Source organism: Pholcus phalangioides, unplaced genomic scaffold (assembly GCF_987345545.1).
Source record: "Pholcus phalangioides strain wild (caught in Gottingen) unplaced genomic scaffold, Ppha-v1.0 ptg000009l_1, whole genome shotgun sequence".
Lineage (NCBI taxonomy): Eukaryota > Metazoa > Arthropoda > Arachnida > Araneae > Pholcidae > Pholcus > Pholcus phalangioides.
Genome location: NW_028301602.1, coordinates 4,030,382 through 4,048,029, shown reverse-complemented (window position 1 = coordinate 4,048,029; position 17,648 = coordinate 4,030,382). Strand labels below are relative to the sequence as shown.

At 36.8% G+C, this 17,648-nt stretch overlaps 1 long non-coding RNA gene across 2 annotated transcripts in view; it reads left to right on the top strand.

Moving 5' to 3' along the window:
• Positions 1 to 16,792, top strand: part of LOC149081643 (uncharacterized) — a 47,591-nt gene extending 30,799 nt beyond the window's left edge. For both annotated transcript variants that reach the window (XR_016193321.1, XR_016193322.1), the window contains one exon: positions 14,054 to 16,792. This is a non-coding gene — a long non-coding RNA (uncharacterized LOC149081643). The remainder of the gene's footprint in view (positions 1 to 14,053) is intronic.
• Positions 16,793 to 17,648: the final 856 nt, after the last annotated feature.

Below are 17,648 nucleotides of genomic sequence, written 5' to 3'. Positions count from 1 at the left end.
TGGTTATAGGTTATATACTGAAAATAACGGTAATTTCGCGGCTGCCAACCTGCGTTCAAAGACGGCATACATCGAAAAGGTGATTGGTTTACTCGTTTAAATTACCGAAATTTTTCGGAGATCGTTGGGAAAAAATAGAATCTGTAAAAACTCCAGCTAAAATATTCATAGTTTTGTCATCTAGACACTATGCGGTCCTGTGGTTATCGTCGGCGGTTGCCGATTGTAACAATTTCACATCGCGAAAATCCGGATTTGGCGAATGGGGCCGGCTCGAGGGAAAAAAATCACTACCCATGCAGAACCTTTTTTATGGTGCTACTGACCACATGTTTTTGGTCGACAAACCTTTTTTCACCCTTTCGAACCCATTTGGCACCCCTCCTTGAGCGGCGCCCAATATGGCCGCACGGTCCGCCACTGCATTGGTGGGGGAGGAGCATGCTCTTAACAATAGTCAGAGGAAGGAGTTTGTACTAGGAGCATGCTCATTTTACATAACTTCTGTGAGATACCTAATATATATTAATGTCCTCCCTTTCCAAAACATGTTGGAGAGAATGAAATATTTGCACCCTTTCCTGTTTTTCGTACTCCATCTCGTGCATTGCTGGGATGGTAGATTACTCCCTCACGTATTGCTGAGAGGTTGTTTAACATTGTATCACCAACAGAACTATTGATTATGTGTGATGAATGGGTTGCACTACAATCCAAACAATTACAAGAAGTGAAATCAGTTCAGAGACTAGATAGATAGATATTGGGCAGACATATTCAAACTTTGTAACTTTGAAAGCTGCCCAAAGTTCAAAATTTTGCCAGTTTTGGTGAAGACTTTTTTTATCTTCAGCATATGGTAACACAGATAATGAAAAAGAGTTCATTGTTAACAAATAAATAAAAGTCTGTTCAAACATTGAAAAATCTGTCCATGCAATGCTTTAATGTTTAATGGAATAAGACATACAAAATCTTATGTTCAAGGGCATAAAAAATTTGAAAAAAATTTGTCATTGAGATTCCGAACTTTCTGAAAGCGACTCGTGATTTGTAATCTATTAACATGCTATTAGGTTGAGAAATTTTTTAAGTAAATAAGGTATTTATATTTTTCTCGTTTTTTGCATTTTGCTTTTAAATTTAATAATTCCTTTAAATTCTGTGAGAAGCCAATTTTTTTTTTTCACGGAAACTCTTATTATATTCTGCACGCACTTTTTTTGCAACTATCAGGAGGAATAAGATTTTGGTGTTCAAGCAGCAGAAATTCTTGCTGCCTAGGTTTTCAGTATGCATGTTGCTTAATTTGAAAAGAGTAATAATTTTTATTCGTCGTTTTATTAATGACAGAAAAGATAATTCAGAAAAAATTTAAATGAATTTTAATTTGTGAAGGAAATTTATTTAGAATTATTTGTTCCAACCATTTTTGGCAAAACTTTTGGCATTTCACAGAAAAATTACTCCTTATATTGCAGATATAGTTCGGGTTTAGTTCTGCTCCATTTTCAAAATTTCTGCTCCAAAAATGAAATTTGCTGCTCCGAAATGGATGAGGGGCACTTGCACCCCTGCATGTACAAGTAAATGAAAAAAAACGAACCCCCGGAAACGAAGAAAAGAACATTGTACAAGCCCCCCCCCCCCCCCCCGGCTCTCATGGCAGTCGTTCTCCTAGGAAGGAAGAAAGGACATTGTGATGGTCATGGCTACTGAGATGTCAAGAACACCAGCATTTTGTGTGTCCTCAGGGCTATAGCCACTAGAATAATCCTTATCCAGTCTTCGAGCATGTGTAGGGACCTACAGGGCTACCACGCGACCCCTGCTGTTTCAGTTCGTAGAAGGCCATAATGTCTCGATAGAATGAAAATTGGAGCAAACAGACGTCGTATTCCACAGTGAAATTGCCTCTGGGTGCACTGGGTTACACATGCCTTTACAATAGCTTGTCACTTCTTTAATCTTGCCAGTATTATATATTTATTCCTTTGTAATGGTTTGTCACTTTTCCAATCCTCCCAATAAATGAAGAAAACACGGGCAGCGCCAGGTATTGTAGCTAGTATTATGCTAGATAAAACTGCAATGAAATCTCAGTATAACTATATTCTGCGGACGAAGAAAAATACCATAATAGAGGTATTATCACTAATCGAGAGACATTGAACACTAGCCATCTCAGGGCCGCAACTAAATGCTTGATCAGCTGAGGTAAGCACATATTTTGACATCCCCCCCCCCTGTAATTTTGAAGAAGAGGCTATAAAAGGTGAATTTTGCGCTCTCTCCTGGTCCTGGGCAAGATACCTGCTTGTCTCCCCCCACCCCCCAGTTGCGGCCCTGCCGACCATTGATCATGATCACCATTGGCGTATGCAAAGGGGGTTTAGGGTTCTAAACCCCCCCCCCCCCCCAGAGCCGAGATTATAGGGAAAATTATTATAAAATTATTTCAGGAAAAAGAACGTAACCCCCCACCCTTGTGAAAATGGCAATACGCCTATGGCAATCACAAGTTTCTATGGGAAAACCATATCGCCTAACCAATTCGTTCTTTTAATTGGCCCATAGGGGAGCTCTATTGTATTCTGTAAAATTATATACAAATCACATAATCATATCTCGAAATGTGATAATATTTATCACACACACACAATTATATTTTATTATTTAGTTTAAATAGACTGTGAAACCTCGATATAACAATATTCTACGGACCAAAAAAAATTATTTTGGTAGAGGGATTAAAGAGGTAACATTATCCTCACGTGCGATCAAATTTATGTTATTGTCATTTTTTCTATATCTGCATTGTTAATATTATCGGAAAATAGGCTTTTATGTATTTATTCGTTACAAAAAATTGTAATTGATTAGTTTATTCATAAAATTCACTTAGATGTGTATTGTCCCTGTACAGAAGCTTACCGCATAGTGCTTTTGTGTGTCGTACACATAGTGCAGCAATACAAATAACGTTCGCTTTCGGTGATCATTTAGTGAAAAATATTGATGTCATCAGGCGTCTTCAAAAGAACGAGAACAAGTGGCGAAGTTAAAATTAAATTCAAAACGATTTTGAACAAGATATAAAAAATATTGTTGTAGTGATTTCAAAATTCTCCTAAAAATATCAGGTTATAGAGGCGTTTATCATAGTAGATGATGTCGTTGTACTGAGAGTTTAACATTAAGCCAGGCAATTCCAAACAAGATTTGAAAAAAATATCATTGTAGATGTATTTATTATCGATTATTGTGTGTGTTGTAGCGATGTTTTGCTGCATATACAAATGCCGTATCATATGCAGGATTTTCTCATGGGGGGGGGGCGCATTCAACATTTTTTTCTTCCCGAAATGGTTTTTTTTTTCCTGAAAAAATACACCATAATCTTTTCTCAAGGGAGGTGCGCAAAATTTTTCGGGGGCCCGCGAAAAATCCTGGCCTGGGGCCCCGGCACTAGCATGTGGGGGCCATGGCGACTTCATTTCAAATGTTACACCAATAGTGAAATTCCAAAAAAAGAGCAATAAGACTTATGACAAGTGACTATTTGACTCATTCAAAACAACTTTTTCACAGTCTTGGAATCCTTCCCCTACGTCAGCTTTATTTCTACAAATCTATTATAATTATTTTTAAACGACAATTTGCTTTACCTCCGAACAGTTCCAGTTTCTCAAATGGATTGAACAATATATACACTCTACCACTTACCCACAAAACTCTTCTGAAGAAGCATTTTACTTACCTCATCCGGAAATTTTGCAACAATTTACCACCTGCTATCCTTAATATTACTAACTTATTACCTTTCAAAAGACACATTGAAGCAATATCTTTTTTCAATCAGTGACATCGAGAGTTTCTTTTGATTTGCCTATGCTTCTCAATCAGTTAAATTATGAATCTATTTGATCTTAAGCATTGCAACATTTTATTGATTTTATATACTTACGTGAAAATCATGCAATGCGTATTTCATTAAATTGCACTCCTTGCTGTTGCCAAAAATACTACAAATTATGTGAAAGTTTTGTTTTGACATTTGATTTATTTTATTTATTTATTATTTTTTTTGAAACACCCTCCCTATTTTGTGTGTGCGTGTGTATTTCTAATATTCCGTTTTAGTTTGTTGATGTTGTTTACTAATAAGTAACCGTGTTTCTTATTATTCATTATAAATTTGCAATGTATCATCCAGTATGGGTCTCTAGACCCCTTGGCTGATCTTTTTGTTTCATCTTGTATTTATGTAAAAAATTAAAACAATAAACTCCTCTCTTGTAAGTATTGCAAGGTCTGGAATTTAGTAACAACCCATAAGAGGGGTGTTCACAGAAACCATGAAAAGTTTATAATTATTAAACGATATTTATAAAAAAAATTACTCATGCTCTGTAAACATAAATCTCTGATTAGCATCTCTCAATTATGTCACATTATCCGTGGGGGATTTTTGGATAACACAACTGCTACTCTTCCCCCCCCCCCCTAATGACAAATGTTCCTTCAGAATATAGTAAATATTTCTCGTGATGAGTACTTTGAATTCAAAGTTAATAATTAATTCAAAGTAATTTCAATGTAAATTACCCACTTGGATTGACATTAAAATTTATTTCTCTAAACACACACTTACTACACTACTAGCACGCAATCACAACTTGTCTTTTCCTTCATATGCCAATCCCAGGCAATTTGCAGGTCGAAGACAGCTTGCAAAGGCTACGAACCGACGAAAACGTTCAATTCTGGTCTGGTCTGAATGGGGCCAAATTCAGGGCTCGGCATGGGTCACTTTTTTCACTAAAAGTAACTTTTTTAGAAACTGGTCACTTTTATTACGTATTTTCAGGCCCAGGTCACTTTTTCCACTTTTTTAGCAAAAAAACCTCGGTCTCACGCGCTTTTCTGCTGTCAGTGTTTTTCTTTTCTTCAAGGAGGAACTTTATCTGCTCAATATCGCTCATTTTCTCCCTCCTTTCATTGAACTACGATCGAAGGCATCTTATCTTCCCGGGAGCATACCGTGTGACTTCAGCATAACTTGATTTCAAGGCGCTTGGAAAGAAAGTTTTTTATGGAAAAGCCGGTCGGAAAAAAAACTAGCATAAAAGGTGTATACTTACAACAAAGAATTCCCCCCCCCCCACTACCATTCTTTCGTATTTCCCCATGTGCTCACTCGTTCTTTCATTTTCATCTTATTTTAAAATTGGTCCTTTATTTTATTTGTTTTAAAAAGTTTTAGTCCTAAGGGCCGAATTCCTTTCTTGGAGCATCGAGCAAGTTACATTTGTTGTTTGTTCTATCGTTACTTTTGTTAATTTTTTTAAATGTTATTTGAAATGATGATTTAAGAGAGCCCGTGCAGAAGCTAACTTACGCGCAGCGGGAGAATACCAAAGCGTGTATTATTAATACGTATTAAGCGTATTAATACGCTTTGGAGAATACTCTTGTAGCTGGCCAAGGTTAAAGAAGCTCGCAGGTATTTTGAATTTACTTACAATAAAAAAAATTATCCGATTCAAAATCGCGATCTCTATCTACAAATAAAATTCGTACTATTTTTCTAACTGGATCTAAATCTCAGCAAGAAACCCTAGCCCCAGGTATGATCGAAAGGAGAACTGTTTATGAAAAAATCACAGAATCCTGCAATTCAACGTTTATTTTAACAAGGGTTTCCAAATCAGATGAAAATTGGTCATCAGGCTGATAAAAACTCAGTTAACGTGCATGCGAGCCGTAAATAGAGGCGGATTTAACGATGGGCACACCGAGCGCGCCTTTGGCCCCCCCCCCCCCCTACTTTACATTTTTTTTCCTTAAGGGCCTAATATTAATTTTTTTTATGCCCGGGCCGTCAACTGACCTTTATCCGCTTCTGGCCGTAACTTAATTTAGAGCATCTTCACGATACTGATTGTTGACTTAATATCGACATCTTGCGCGCCATTCGTGATGTGTAAAAAAATCCCATTTTTATACCTCGGAAGTTATTAAAACGTTTTTGTCTCGAGTCGCTGTTATGACCGCAATAGGAGAGGGCGGGGGTCTGGTTCCACGGGTGTTGAACGAGGAAAGGTGCCGAGTTTACTCTTTTTCTGTTAAGAGTCTATACCGGCTCCGGGTGATTTTCGACTCGGGTTGTTACATACCGTAATCAGATCCAAAACTGGGGGCGGGGGGCAGTGCCTTGGACGGCGTTTTTGATGGAATGGTATATTTCAGAAAACGCAATAAAAATTCCTTTGCAAAATTATCAAATTTCACAGTCAAGGGGCAGTAAAATTATGTTTCCCCTCCAGAAAAAACAATTGTATTACAGCCATGGTAAATCTGGTGTCCCGGGTGGGGGCGAATTCACTGTTTTTGTTCGTTGAAAATTACGGGAGGAGTCAGCGCTAACGTGGCAACTTTTTTCGTGCTAAAATAGGTAGCCCTGACAGCAGCATCCATAAACTCTGTATGTTCATTCGATTTTTGTGTTCATTTTATCCTAATTTTCCGTATTTCCCGATATATATCTATCAATTTTCGCATATTGCCATATATTAGGTTAATTCATATTATAAATTATATATTTTTTTGTAATTTTTTATGTGCCCTTTGTCAGCCATCTTGAATTGACTACCGCAAAACAGCGATTCCTCGGCGCGAAAAAAGTCGCCACGTTGGTGCTTACAAGGTTCATGGGAAATTTACCGGGGAAGGCCGCTGAGTATTACGGGGGGGGCCAAAATTATACTGTTTCCAGGGGTGGGAACACTGCGCCAAAATTAACATCTTGCGCTATCCTGCTCCAATAGTGTATTTTCGTATTTTTCTGCGCCAAATAGCTAATTTTGTTTCGTATGCCTGGAATTTCGGAAAGGACGCCAAAAATTTTTTGTTCCTGCTAACCGCGAAACGATTCTTTCGAAGAGCGTGTTTTATTCCACTGTACACCTTATTTAAACTATCGGCTTTTCCATCGCGAAACTTTGATAATATCCGTGATTGTGCAACTGAAGATAGTTTGCAATGATCTTTCAAGCGCAAATGCGAGTCACAGTTGCCGTTTAAAAAAAAGTCGCCACTGGAAGCAGCAAAAATTACTTTAGTCGATCGTCATTGCGTCAAATCCCGATGTTTCGTGAAAAAAATGTTCATTCCGGAAGTAAAAAGTGCGTTTTCGCCGAATTACGAATGCTAATTTAGAAACTTCGCCGAATAACGAGTGTCAGATCGCCAATCTCGCCAAATAATGAGTACTTAATCGCCAAACGTCGTGTTGATTCTTCCGAAATTCTCTCCCATTTTGCAACAATTTCTTTCCAAGTATGAAAAAATTGAAAACTTATAGAAAATTTTTAGCCCATATGAAGTGCTGTGGTTCCAGACAGCCAATAGTGCCCTCAGTAAGCAAAAATCGTCTTAAATAGACTGGTGTGAAAAATTTTATGACAGCCTTTCTTTCAAACAAGGTGTCAAAAGCCTGAAATACCAAAAACAAAAAAACAAACTGATGAAAAGGTGTTTGATAACGAAAGACAGTGCAGTTGTTTTATTTTGAAAATGGGTGAGGGTTAACGAAAATATTCTTGTTAATTTCCCTGCCCCATTTAGAAATATCTGCTCCAAATCCTATATTTTGCTGCTCCAAAACTGCTCCGGATCCTGAATTTGCTGCTCCAAAACTGCCCCGAATCCTGAATTTTGCTGCTCCGAAATGGACTTTGTCCCACCCCTGTGTTTCTGGGTAAAGGAGTAAATGTGTGGTTTTTTTTTGCAGGGGTGTATGTTGTGTGTAAAAAAAAGAAAAAAATATATTTTTACAAATTTTTCTCTAAAAAACCAAACAATTTCAAAACTGATTTATTTTCTCCCTCACCCAAAGACAGTATTATTTTTGTGCCCCGCCTGTAAAATAGTAGACTCCCCCACTTTTCCTAGTCCAGCCATAGGTGGAGATACTTTAAGGTCTTAGGGGTGTGGCACGATGACAATTGATATACGTCATATGTATACATCAATAGGCTCTGCCATTGACGCTGGGGGAGTGTGGATTGCCCCTCCCTCAGCGTATAATAATTTAAATACTTTATTCAATTTAATAATTTAAATAATTTATAATTTAAGTAGTTTTTTAATTTAATAATTTAAAATAATATTGCTAAAAATTTAATTTTATAGTTTATAATCATTATAGTAAATTTCTTAAAATTTGTTGGAACGTATTATACAAACCTAGGGATGTAAATAAAATTTGTACTAGTTAAAAAGGTTTGAGTACATTTTGTACTCATTGTTTGTCAGTCGATTTTGTCATTCATAGCATAACATGAATGAAAAATCCACTGGAATGTAGATGGGACAAATTCTCTCATCAAATTTTGTGTTATTTCATTTTTTTCCCTTCTTTGAATGTGAAAACTTTTTCCCGTTTTGAAGTTTTTCCTGCTTAAATTGATTTTAAGATGGGTGGTGGAAAGCAACATGGGGGAAGGCATTGCTACTGTTACTCAGAAAGGATGTAATGTAGTTATTCTCTCACACATAGTTGTTGATAAATTTGATAAGTTATTCAAAACTTTTCTGGTTAGCAGAATGCATTTGAGTTTGATTTAATTATTTCACACTATTATGTAAAAAAAGCAATTTCAATGAGTTCTATTGAAATGCAAAGTTAAAACTAAATTCAATTTCAATTCATTCAATTTGGTAATAATCAAAATTCATTGTCCATTTGGTCTCTTTCCACAAATATTTTGGTCACTATTTGGTCACTTTTAAACATTTTGGTCACTATTTTCACTAGTTTTGAGGCCATGATCCGTGCTGACCCCTGCAAATTCTAAGGATTACACAATCTATGTTATATCCACGGTTTACCCTATATGCGGGTTATGTTGTAAGTGTACTGGACAGGGTTGGCAGGTTTTTGACACATGGCAGTTTTTGACGGTTTAAACCGCAGTTTAAACTGTCACGTCAAAAACCTTTGTCAAAAACCTCAAATATTGCTTTTCGATATAAAAATTCCCATTGAAAATGCACACGTTAATTCCATGTAATGTTTAAAGTGACTATGTTATACAAAGAATAAATATTTAATAAGATTCTAAAATAATTTTCTACTCCCGACAGAATTATTTTGGACAATATATGTTTTTTTTTTCTTATAAAATTTGAATAAAGCATAACATGAACATTGAATGGAAAACTGTGGAACGATTTGACATTCTTTGATTCAAGATGATTCTTGACCTTCCAAAATTTCTTCAACTGCTTATATATATGCATTGATATAAACTATCTGCTGTACTCTTTTTACAACAGATAAGTGTTTAAAAAAGTTTATTACATCATGTATGTGATGTTGATTTCTGTTATTATTAAATTATCTAGATAACCACTGATACTTAAAACAATACTCTTATTGCACATAACATTGAAATATATCTAGCGATCAAAATACCAAATTGTAGGACTAAAATGTCATTTAATTTGGCAATGCTAGCTTGTATATGTCAAACTTGGTTTATTCTTACTTTTGCACTATGATATGGTACATTTACTAGTATTTATAATGCAATGGTTTTCCAATTGAAGCTGTATTCAAACGTGCAAAACAAATGCTTTGGGTATCAAGTCTTGTCAGCTCTGCTTTGGTTGAAAATACTCTTTAAAGCTGCGTGAATTTATACACACTGATCTAAGAAATTTTCAGGTGGAAATAAATGAGTTTAGTTAGTGCATTAACAGATGCTGCGTCAGAAATTTTATATGGAATAAAATTTTGGGCAGATCAGAAAATTTAAAATATCAAAATATATATTTTTCCTCAGTAATTATAATTCTGAATATAAAACCCTTTAATCTAAATAAAAGTAAGTATTTTGTTATTTAACATATCTATCAAGTTAACAAAAACTATTTGACATCATTGATAGTAAGATTTTGATAGTTTTAATACCGAGTTAGTTTCTGGGGTCAAAAACCTAACCCTGATGCCCTATCATACATATTTTGAATAAGCAGCTCTAATCCACTTAACAAATTGAACACAGGTAATGAGTAGCTTAGATAAATAAACCATAAAATTATATTTTATATAATGGGTTTTTGATGGTTTAAACCAGTTTTTGACACTTGTCATGTCAAAAACCCAACCCTGGTACTGGACTGTATATTAACGTGGATAGAAAAGTATAGGAAAATTTATTTTTTTTTGGCATGGGGTGGGAAAGTTGTGTCTTGGGTGTATTAGTTTGCTTAATTTTTGTAATTGAAATCCATTCATATCTTCCGGTGCACCAAGCGCCCCAAAAGTAGTTAAAAATTGGCATTTTGATAAAAATGTATAAAAAAAGAATTTTTTTCGAAATTACTTTTGGCGGGGGGTAGGAAAGTTGTGTCTCTTGGATATATATATATAATGTTGCACAATTTTTTTATTGAAATCCATTCATATCTTCTGGTGGCCCAAGCGCACCAAAAATAGTTAAAAATTAACATTTCCATGAAAATGTATTAAAAATTGTTTATAAATTTTGCAGAGTATTCAGGTATTAAGTAAAAACTTATAAATAACAATAATTTTATAATAATACATGAATTATAGAAATGTCCTCTCCACTTGTCAATACAAGATTCATCGAAAGACTGGTTATTTGTGAAGATGAAGATTACAAGGAGGAAAATTCATCATTGCCCCCACGGGGACTCGAACCCCTGTCTCTCGCTTGCCGGACGAGTGCTCTACCATCTAAGCTATGGAAGCAGATAGAATATTTCAACCTTGGAGCGTATATATATGTTGAAAGGCACCATACGTGGTCGGTGTCAACAGTCCTTCGATGAATCTTGTATTGGCAAGTGGAGAGGTCATTTCTATATGCATGTGGCCATCTGGTTGGCCTATGTCATTCACGAGCTATTAGCTGACTGCTGACGTTGTCCATGTACGGTGCCTTTCAACATATACACTGCTGGCCACCCAAATTGCAGCACCAAGAAAGACAAGAGATATCGCAACAATATTTATTTTGTAGATAACATGTTGACCAAGCATCAAATGATTAAATTTATAGACTTCTGTGAAGTGTGGTTCCTGCCAAAATCAGTAGCCAGAGTAGCCGCCATTGTTGGAGATCACCGCTGCCACACGCCTCGGCATTGATTCAAAGAGACTATGTGTTCTTGGGGTACAGCAGACCAAGCAGCTTCCACGCGTTGCCAAAGTTGATCTGGTGTGGCAGCTGGGGATGTAATCTGGGTCAATCGTTGAGCAACCATGGACCACATGTTTTCTATCGGCGAAAGATCCGGAGAGCGAGTTGGCCAGGGAAGCAATTCAATCTGGCGATTGACGAAGAACCTTTGCACAATACGTGCCACGTGTGGTCGCGCATTATCCTGCTGAAATATGGCTGTGGGCAAGCCCTGAAGGTAAGGAAGGACAACTGGCTCCAACACCTCGGAGATGTAGCGCTGGCTTTTTAAAGTACCGGCAATACGTACTAGAGGAGTGCGAGAGTGATATCCAATACCGCCCCATACCATAATACCTGGTGCAGGACCAGTGTGGCGGTGCATAACGCAGCTGTTCAGCATCCTCTCTCCACGGTGTCTCCAGGCTCGAATCCGACCATCGTGGTGTTGCAGACAGAAGCGTGACTCGTCAGTAAAGACAATTTCATTCCATTGTGCCGTCCACATCCTTCTTTCATTGCACCATTGGCGGCGGAGACGTCTGTGGTTCTGCGTCAAGGGTAAACGAAGCAATGGATGTCTTGCGGACAGACCACTCTGCTGTAAACGGCGTCGAATGGTACGCGCAGACACTGGATGATGCGGTACAGACTGAATGTGCTGTGCTATGGTTCGTGATGTGGCTGAGCGATCCGTCACTGCCATACCCACAATACGCCTGTCATCACGTGAAGTTGTGCACTGAAGTGGATGCGATCGAACACGTCGGTCCGTCGTACCCTCCTGCATCCAACGATCACATATCCGCATTACAGTTGTTTGGTTTCGTCCAACACGACTACCGATTTCCCTGAAAGATAATCCACAATCTCGGTAGGCCACTATCCTTCCTCTGTCGAACTCGGATACTTGATCAAAAGATGATCACTGTTTTCTACGAGGCATAATTGATCGTTTTTTTGAAAAAACCACAAGAAAAGTTTGCCGTACTTCAAATCGTCGAAATCACCAAGCCTTAAATAGCGCCACAGGCGCACGTGATGTGCGTCTGCGCTGAAATTCTAATCATTTGCATATCTCACCTCCGCTAATGCATGTTGTAAATTTCATACTATTTGCATGCTTCCTTCAGGGTGTTGCATTTACGGTGGCCAGCAGTGTATATAAGCTCCAAGGTTGAAATATTCTATCTGCTTCCATAGCTTAGATGAGCACTCGTGGGGGGGCAGTGATGAATTTTCTTCCTTGTAATCTTCATCTCCACAAATAACCAGTCTTTCGATGAATCTTGAATACATGAAGTATAAATTTAAAAATCGTAGCATAAATTATAAAACTTATAAAAATTGAACTTGCATAATGACTTTTAATTCTATTAATTTGAAGAGATTTACATATTTCTAAATGTTATAATGCTTTTTTGTATTAAAATGTTTGATATGGCTTCTTCATTTTATCCTATTCAATATGAAGCCGTGTCTTGACTTGTCTCCACACACACTATCCGACACTAGGTGTGAATGTATCTTTAAATTGCTTGGGTATGGCATGAATATTTTTACCATTCCTTCCAACTTTTACTATTCCAAATAATTTTGTACATTTAAAAATAAACAATAAATGATTTTTCATAATATTCTTTGCCTATATTATTTTCCTTCTGAAATCGATTATCTAACTCACTTTATTTTTATTAGAAATTTGCATAAAAATCTATTTTTGGCAAATATTTAAGTGTCTTAGGGCACCGGAAGAAATTAATTGAAATTGAAAAATTTGGCATTTATGCCAGTATGTTTAAAAGACAACTTTTGCACCCCATGCCGATTCTTTTATCCACATTTTGATTTTTCGATCCACCCTACTGTGTATGCAACTTTTTGGAATTTCGAAAAAAGATATAAAAAACATATGAAAAATAAGGTTAAATTAGGGGAATTAGAGATATTAGTCGCATTGTTTTAACGAACACTGTTACAGTGAATATCCTGTTTTGACGAACACTTTTCTAATCCCTCTGATAACTTTGCATAGGAGCATTGCAAAAATTTGGAGAGAATTAAATATAATAAATATTAAGTAATATATAATTTAAGCCTTTTTGAAATTAAAATAAAACAATAAAATTTGAGGAATCGAAAAAACCTCTTGAAACCATGCGCGAAAATAAAATGATAGAGAAAAAGAACACCACCGCTCAACTTCGCCAAATTTAAATTTTGCCAAGTATTTCATTATGAGTGATGTAATGGCACATGACTAACTTCGACGAATCACGATGCGCAAAATTTCTATAATGTTGCTAGAGGAGTAGGATTTGTTTATTCGCGTTTGGACTCACATAAACACTTCAAAGTTGCGGGCGAATTTATTTTACGAATATTAACCGTTTTATTATAAGGCTATTTCTAGAGATATGTCAAAATGTTGGATTTTTTTTTAGAAATAGTGTCGAAATCCTTTTCTTACTGGTAATTTCATTATTGAGCAGCTACAACAAACTGAAAATTAAAAACATGCCTGAATAAAAATATGTAGAAGTTATATGCGGTATAATATATGAAGGGATAAATTTTTTTAAATGAATACTTATACATATGCACTAAGAAATAGAAAATATGCATTTTAAAAACACGTCTGATTTTTTTAACATGATTTTTTTTAATGTATATTTTTTTATACATATTTTGGAATTTTTTACTTTTTCAAGATTTCTAATGCATATTCTGGGGTATTTAATGTACATTTTGTGATTTTCAGTGCATATTTTGTGTTTCGAGTGCATATTTTAACTGCATGTTTGCATATTTTTAAAGCATATTTTGTCACTTTTTAGTGCATATAATCCGGGCTCTACTTATAACCAATAAGGGTTTGCATCAAGCAACTTTATGTTTTAAACCCCTGTTCTAGGCCAATGGACATGCTGAGCGTGGATTGGGTGATGAATTGATGTAATTTTCAGAACGTAATTCTATGCAGAGTATTTTGTGTATATAAATATAATTAATTTGAAAAAAAAAAAACTTATCTCGCTTATTCATGTGGTTACTCTTTTTCTGTCTCGTGTATTATATTATTTGTACCTTGCGACTATATTTCTCCTTTATTTTGTGGCAATATAGCTCTCTATATCTTTTTTTTCATGATTATTTTTATTATCAAACAATGTATCAATTTAATATCAGTTTTATTTGATATTGCAGATGTTGTAATCACAATTCAGGGCATTTATGTTTTTTTTCCCTTTTGTTCGCAATAAATCGCAGTTATCTCATTTATTCACGTTTCTCTGATGATTTGCTCTTGCATTGTCTTATTTGTGCATAGCTTGCAGTTGCATTTTCTCCTGATTTTTGCAATGTCCTAGCACGTTCCGGTACTGTGAAGTGAGATTTGATGGCTGTGGATCTATAATGTGAATAAACTTGAGTGTTCTTTTCAATGCAACTAAAATTTATAACCATTATCATGGATGTTTCCCTCACTATCTGAACGTACATATTCTCTGTGGAATAACTAACAAATCGCTACATGGTGGAACATTTTGTGGGTGGGTGTGCATATATGCGTGCCCCTAGCAAATTCACAATATCAGTCATTGTGCTTGTTTCGTAGTCTTGCTGGTGCTTCTATCTAATTTCCATGTTTCGAAGAGACGATGGAAAATGGTTGCGTATCACGTTGAAGGTCTGGCTGTTCTCTGCGAAGAGACCTTTTTGAAATTGGAGACCAGTTTGAAGTTGAAAAACCACAGAAAACCAATTTCAGTCGACCACCATTGTGTTTCCCTCACTATAAGACATTATTTTTGGATACTATTTGACATTATACTAGATATTAGTATAGTATAGGGCTACCTGAAAGGAGGACGCTTGCAACTCTTCATAACGTCACTTTTCCCAAATTCCACGACAGATGGCACCACTATACGAACAAAAAATCTGTCGCCACAATAATTTTTCTCAACTAAATATTTTTCTTTCTTTTTTTTGTACTGTTATATAACAATAAATTTGATTTGATTTGAAAAAAATAATAAAACAGAACCTCTAAAAAAAGCAAAAAAAAACAAAAACGATCCGTCTCTCCGTGCTTTTAACGAATTGTTCACCTAATCTGGTCAGTTTAATTGCTTTGCCTGCAACAAGGCCAGAGGTTTTTCCTTTCTGTACCCTCAGTTGATTTTTAAATGAAAAAGGTAACATCCACCCCAGCCCTCCTCAATTGAATATTCTGTTGGTGAGCAAACAATGATAATCTCAAATTGATGCGGGTTTTGTTCTTCCGGAGTTGTTTTTCGGATTGTCTTTCTTATATTATCCTGGAGCAAGCTGATAGCATCTGCCCTGCTTGTAGGCAACTTGGCTTCTTCTATTCTAGGAATTTCGACGGCGACGATTTGTCAAAGCGTGTAAAAATTTTGAGTGGGAAAAGCAACAAGAGATATATGTTTAAGAGTTAAAACAAAATTCCCCAGGACAAAAAAAAGAGAAATATTTTGGTAAAAATAATTTTGTCCTAATTTTCAGGCTTCCGAAATTCTTTTTAAGGTAATTAAATAAAATTATCTTAATTATCTTTAAAAGCTCCGAAACCTGAAAAGGAGAACATAGCTGCAAATTTTTTTTCTAGAACGTAGAAGGACGCTTGAAATGACATCAATGACGGAGGCCGTCTAGTAACCTATGTAGCGTCAGCATCATATCATACGCACACACAACCAGTGATGGTGACTCGGGGGGCGCACTTGGCCAAAATTCACCCACCCATCAAACAAAAGAATTTTTCCGAAAAGGAAATAATAATAAATACAATACCGAGTAAAAATATTTGGCTACGTATTTTTCCCAGTAAATAGCAGCACATTTTCGGAATGTGGGTGGAGCAGAAATTTACTTAAAAGCGATAATTTCGAGGGAAACGTGTATATCCACGTAACTCAACCAGAATGTTGGTTTTCCTAAAAAATTTGAAAAATACACAGCTCACTATGCGTACCGGCGCACCATCATCTGTCAATGCTATTTCTAACTGAAAAACAAACTTTTAATGAAAGGTTGAGATAAAAATTTTGAAGGCTGTTTAATGCAACGTCCCTTATGGGAGTTGCTTGCCCGGTTCGAAATATCCAGCAATACAGTGGCAAACGACAAGTGGAAAATAATTAGAAACAAACTTTCGCATGAAATATTATTATTTATTCAATTAATTATATGGGTTAGTTAATTTTAACAATGGATTAGTTTATCTTGGAGCCCTCTATTCGACGTTAGCAGTAAAGATACTGGCTCACCAATTGATGATCTACAACAGTCAACCTGTGCAGCGATCGGACATCCGATGTTGTTAGCTTTTCCGTAAATACCAGAGGAGTTTTCTCAGTTGAGAACCGGAGCACCTTGATCAGCTCCGGGGGGCCTCTTGGTTGAGGGCTGGACCACCTTGATCAGCTCCAGAGGGCCTCTAGGTTAAGGGCCGAACCACCTTAACCAGCTCCAGGGGGCCTCTCGGTTGAGGGCCGAACCACCTTGATCAGCTCCGGGGGCCTCTCGGTTGAGGGCCGGACCACCTCGATCAGCAATGAAGAATTTTGACTGTGAAGATGTTTTATATTTTGATTCCGGACCTGCCGGAAAACGGATTCAAATAATGTAGATTATTGCATTTTAACAATTCAGCCTAAGGCCAATAGATACGGTAGTAAGACGCTGAACCGTCCTACTAGAGGGCTTCAGTTGAACAGAACAAGATTAGACGAACGCAATGTGAGAGACAAAGAGGGAGGAATTTATACTCCCCTTTTACAAGAAGTTTGGGACCACATGTCCTCGCATGGCCTTTTCGCCTCAACAAAATTATCGAATTTGCATATTCATGCGTCACTATTATAAACATTACAATTTAATTACATTGAAATCTGGCAACATGACATAATCCGGAGAGCTGATCAGACTCTCCCGATTATGTAAACATTACTAACATAACAATATGAAATGAATAGTTCCGACGGAGGTCTGCAGCCCCCCGCCGAAAATAAGTGAGTACAACACTATATTTTCGTATCCGCACAACGAGACTTGCAATAACTCCCCCGGGAGGTTCTTCAATAAAAATAATTTAAACTGGGCTAAGCCTCGCCCAACTATACATATATTGGATCAAACCCCTCCACGAAAATAGCGGCATCGTCGTCATGAGGGAAATTAATTTATGTGGGACATCAGTAGCCCGACCTCTGGCCCGTTCTCGTTCGACAGCCGAAAGACCCCACCCGCCGACTGCCGAACTAATCGAACATTCTGGCCCTTACCGGTTCGCCAGTGGGTCCTCGGGTGGTTTCCGGTAACTGAGAGGTCCCTGGGGTCTAAAATAAGAAGGAATTTCCCACATAACGACAAGATCACCATTAACGTAGAGGGATCGGATCC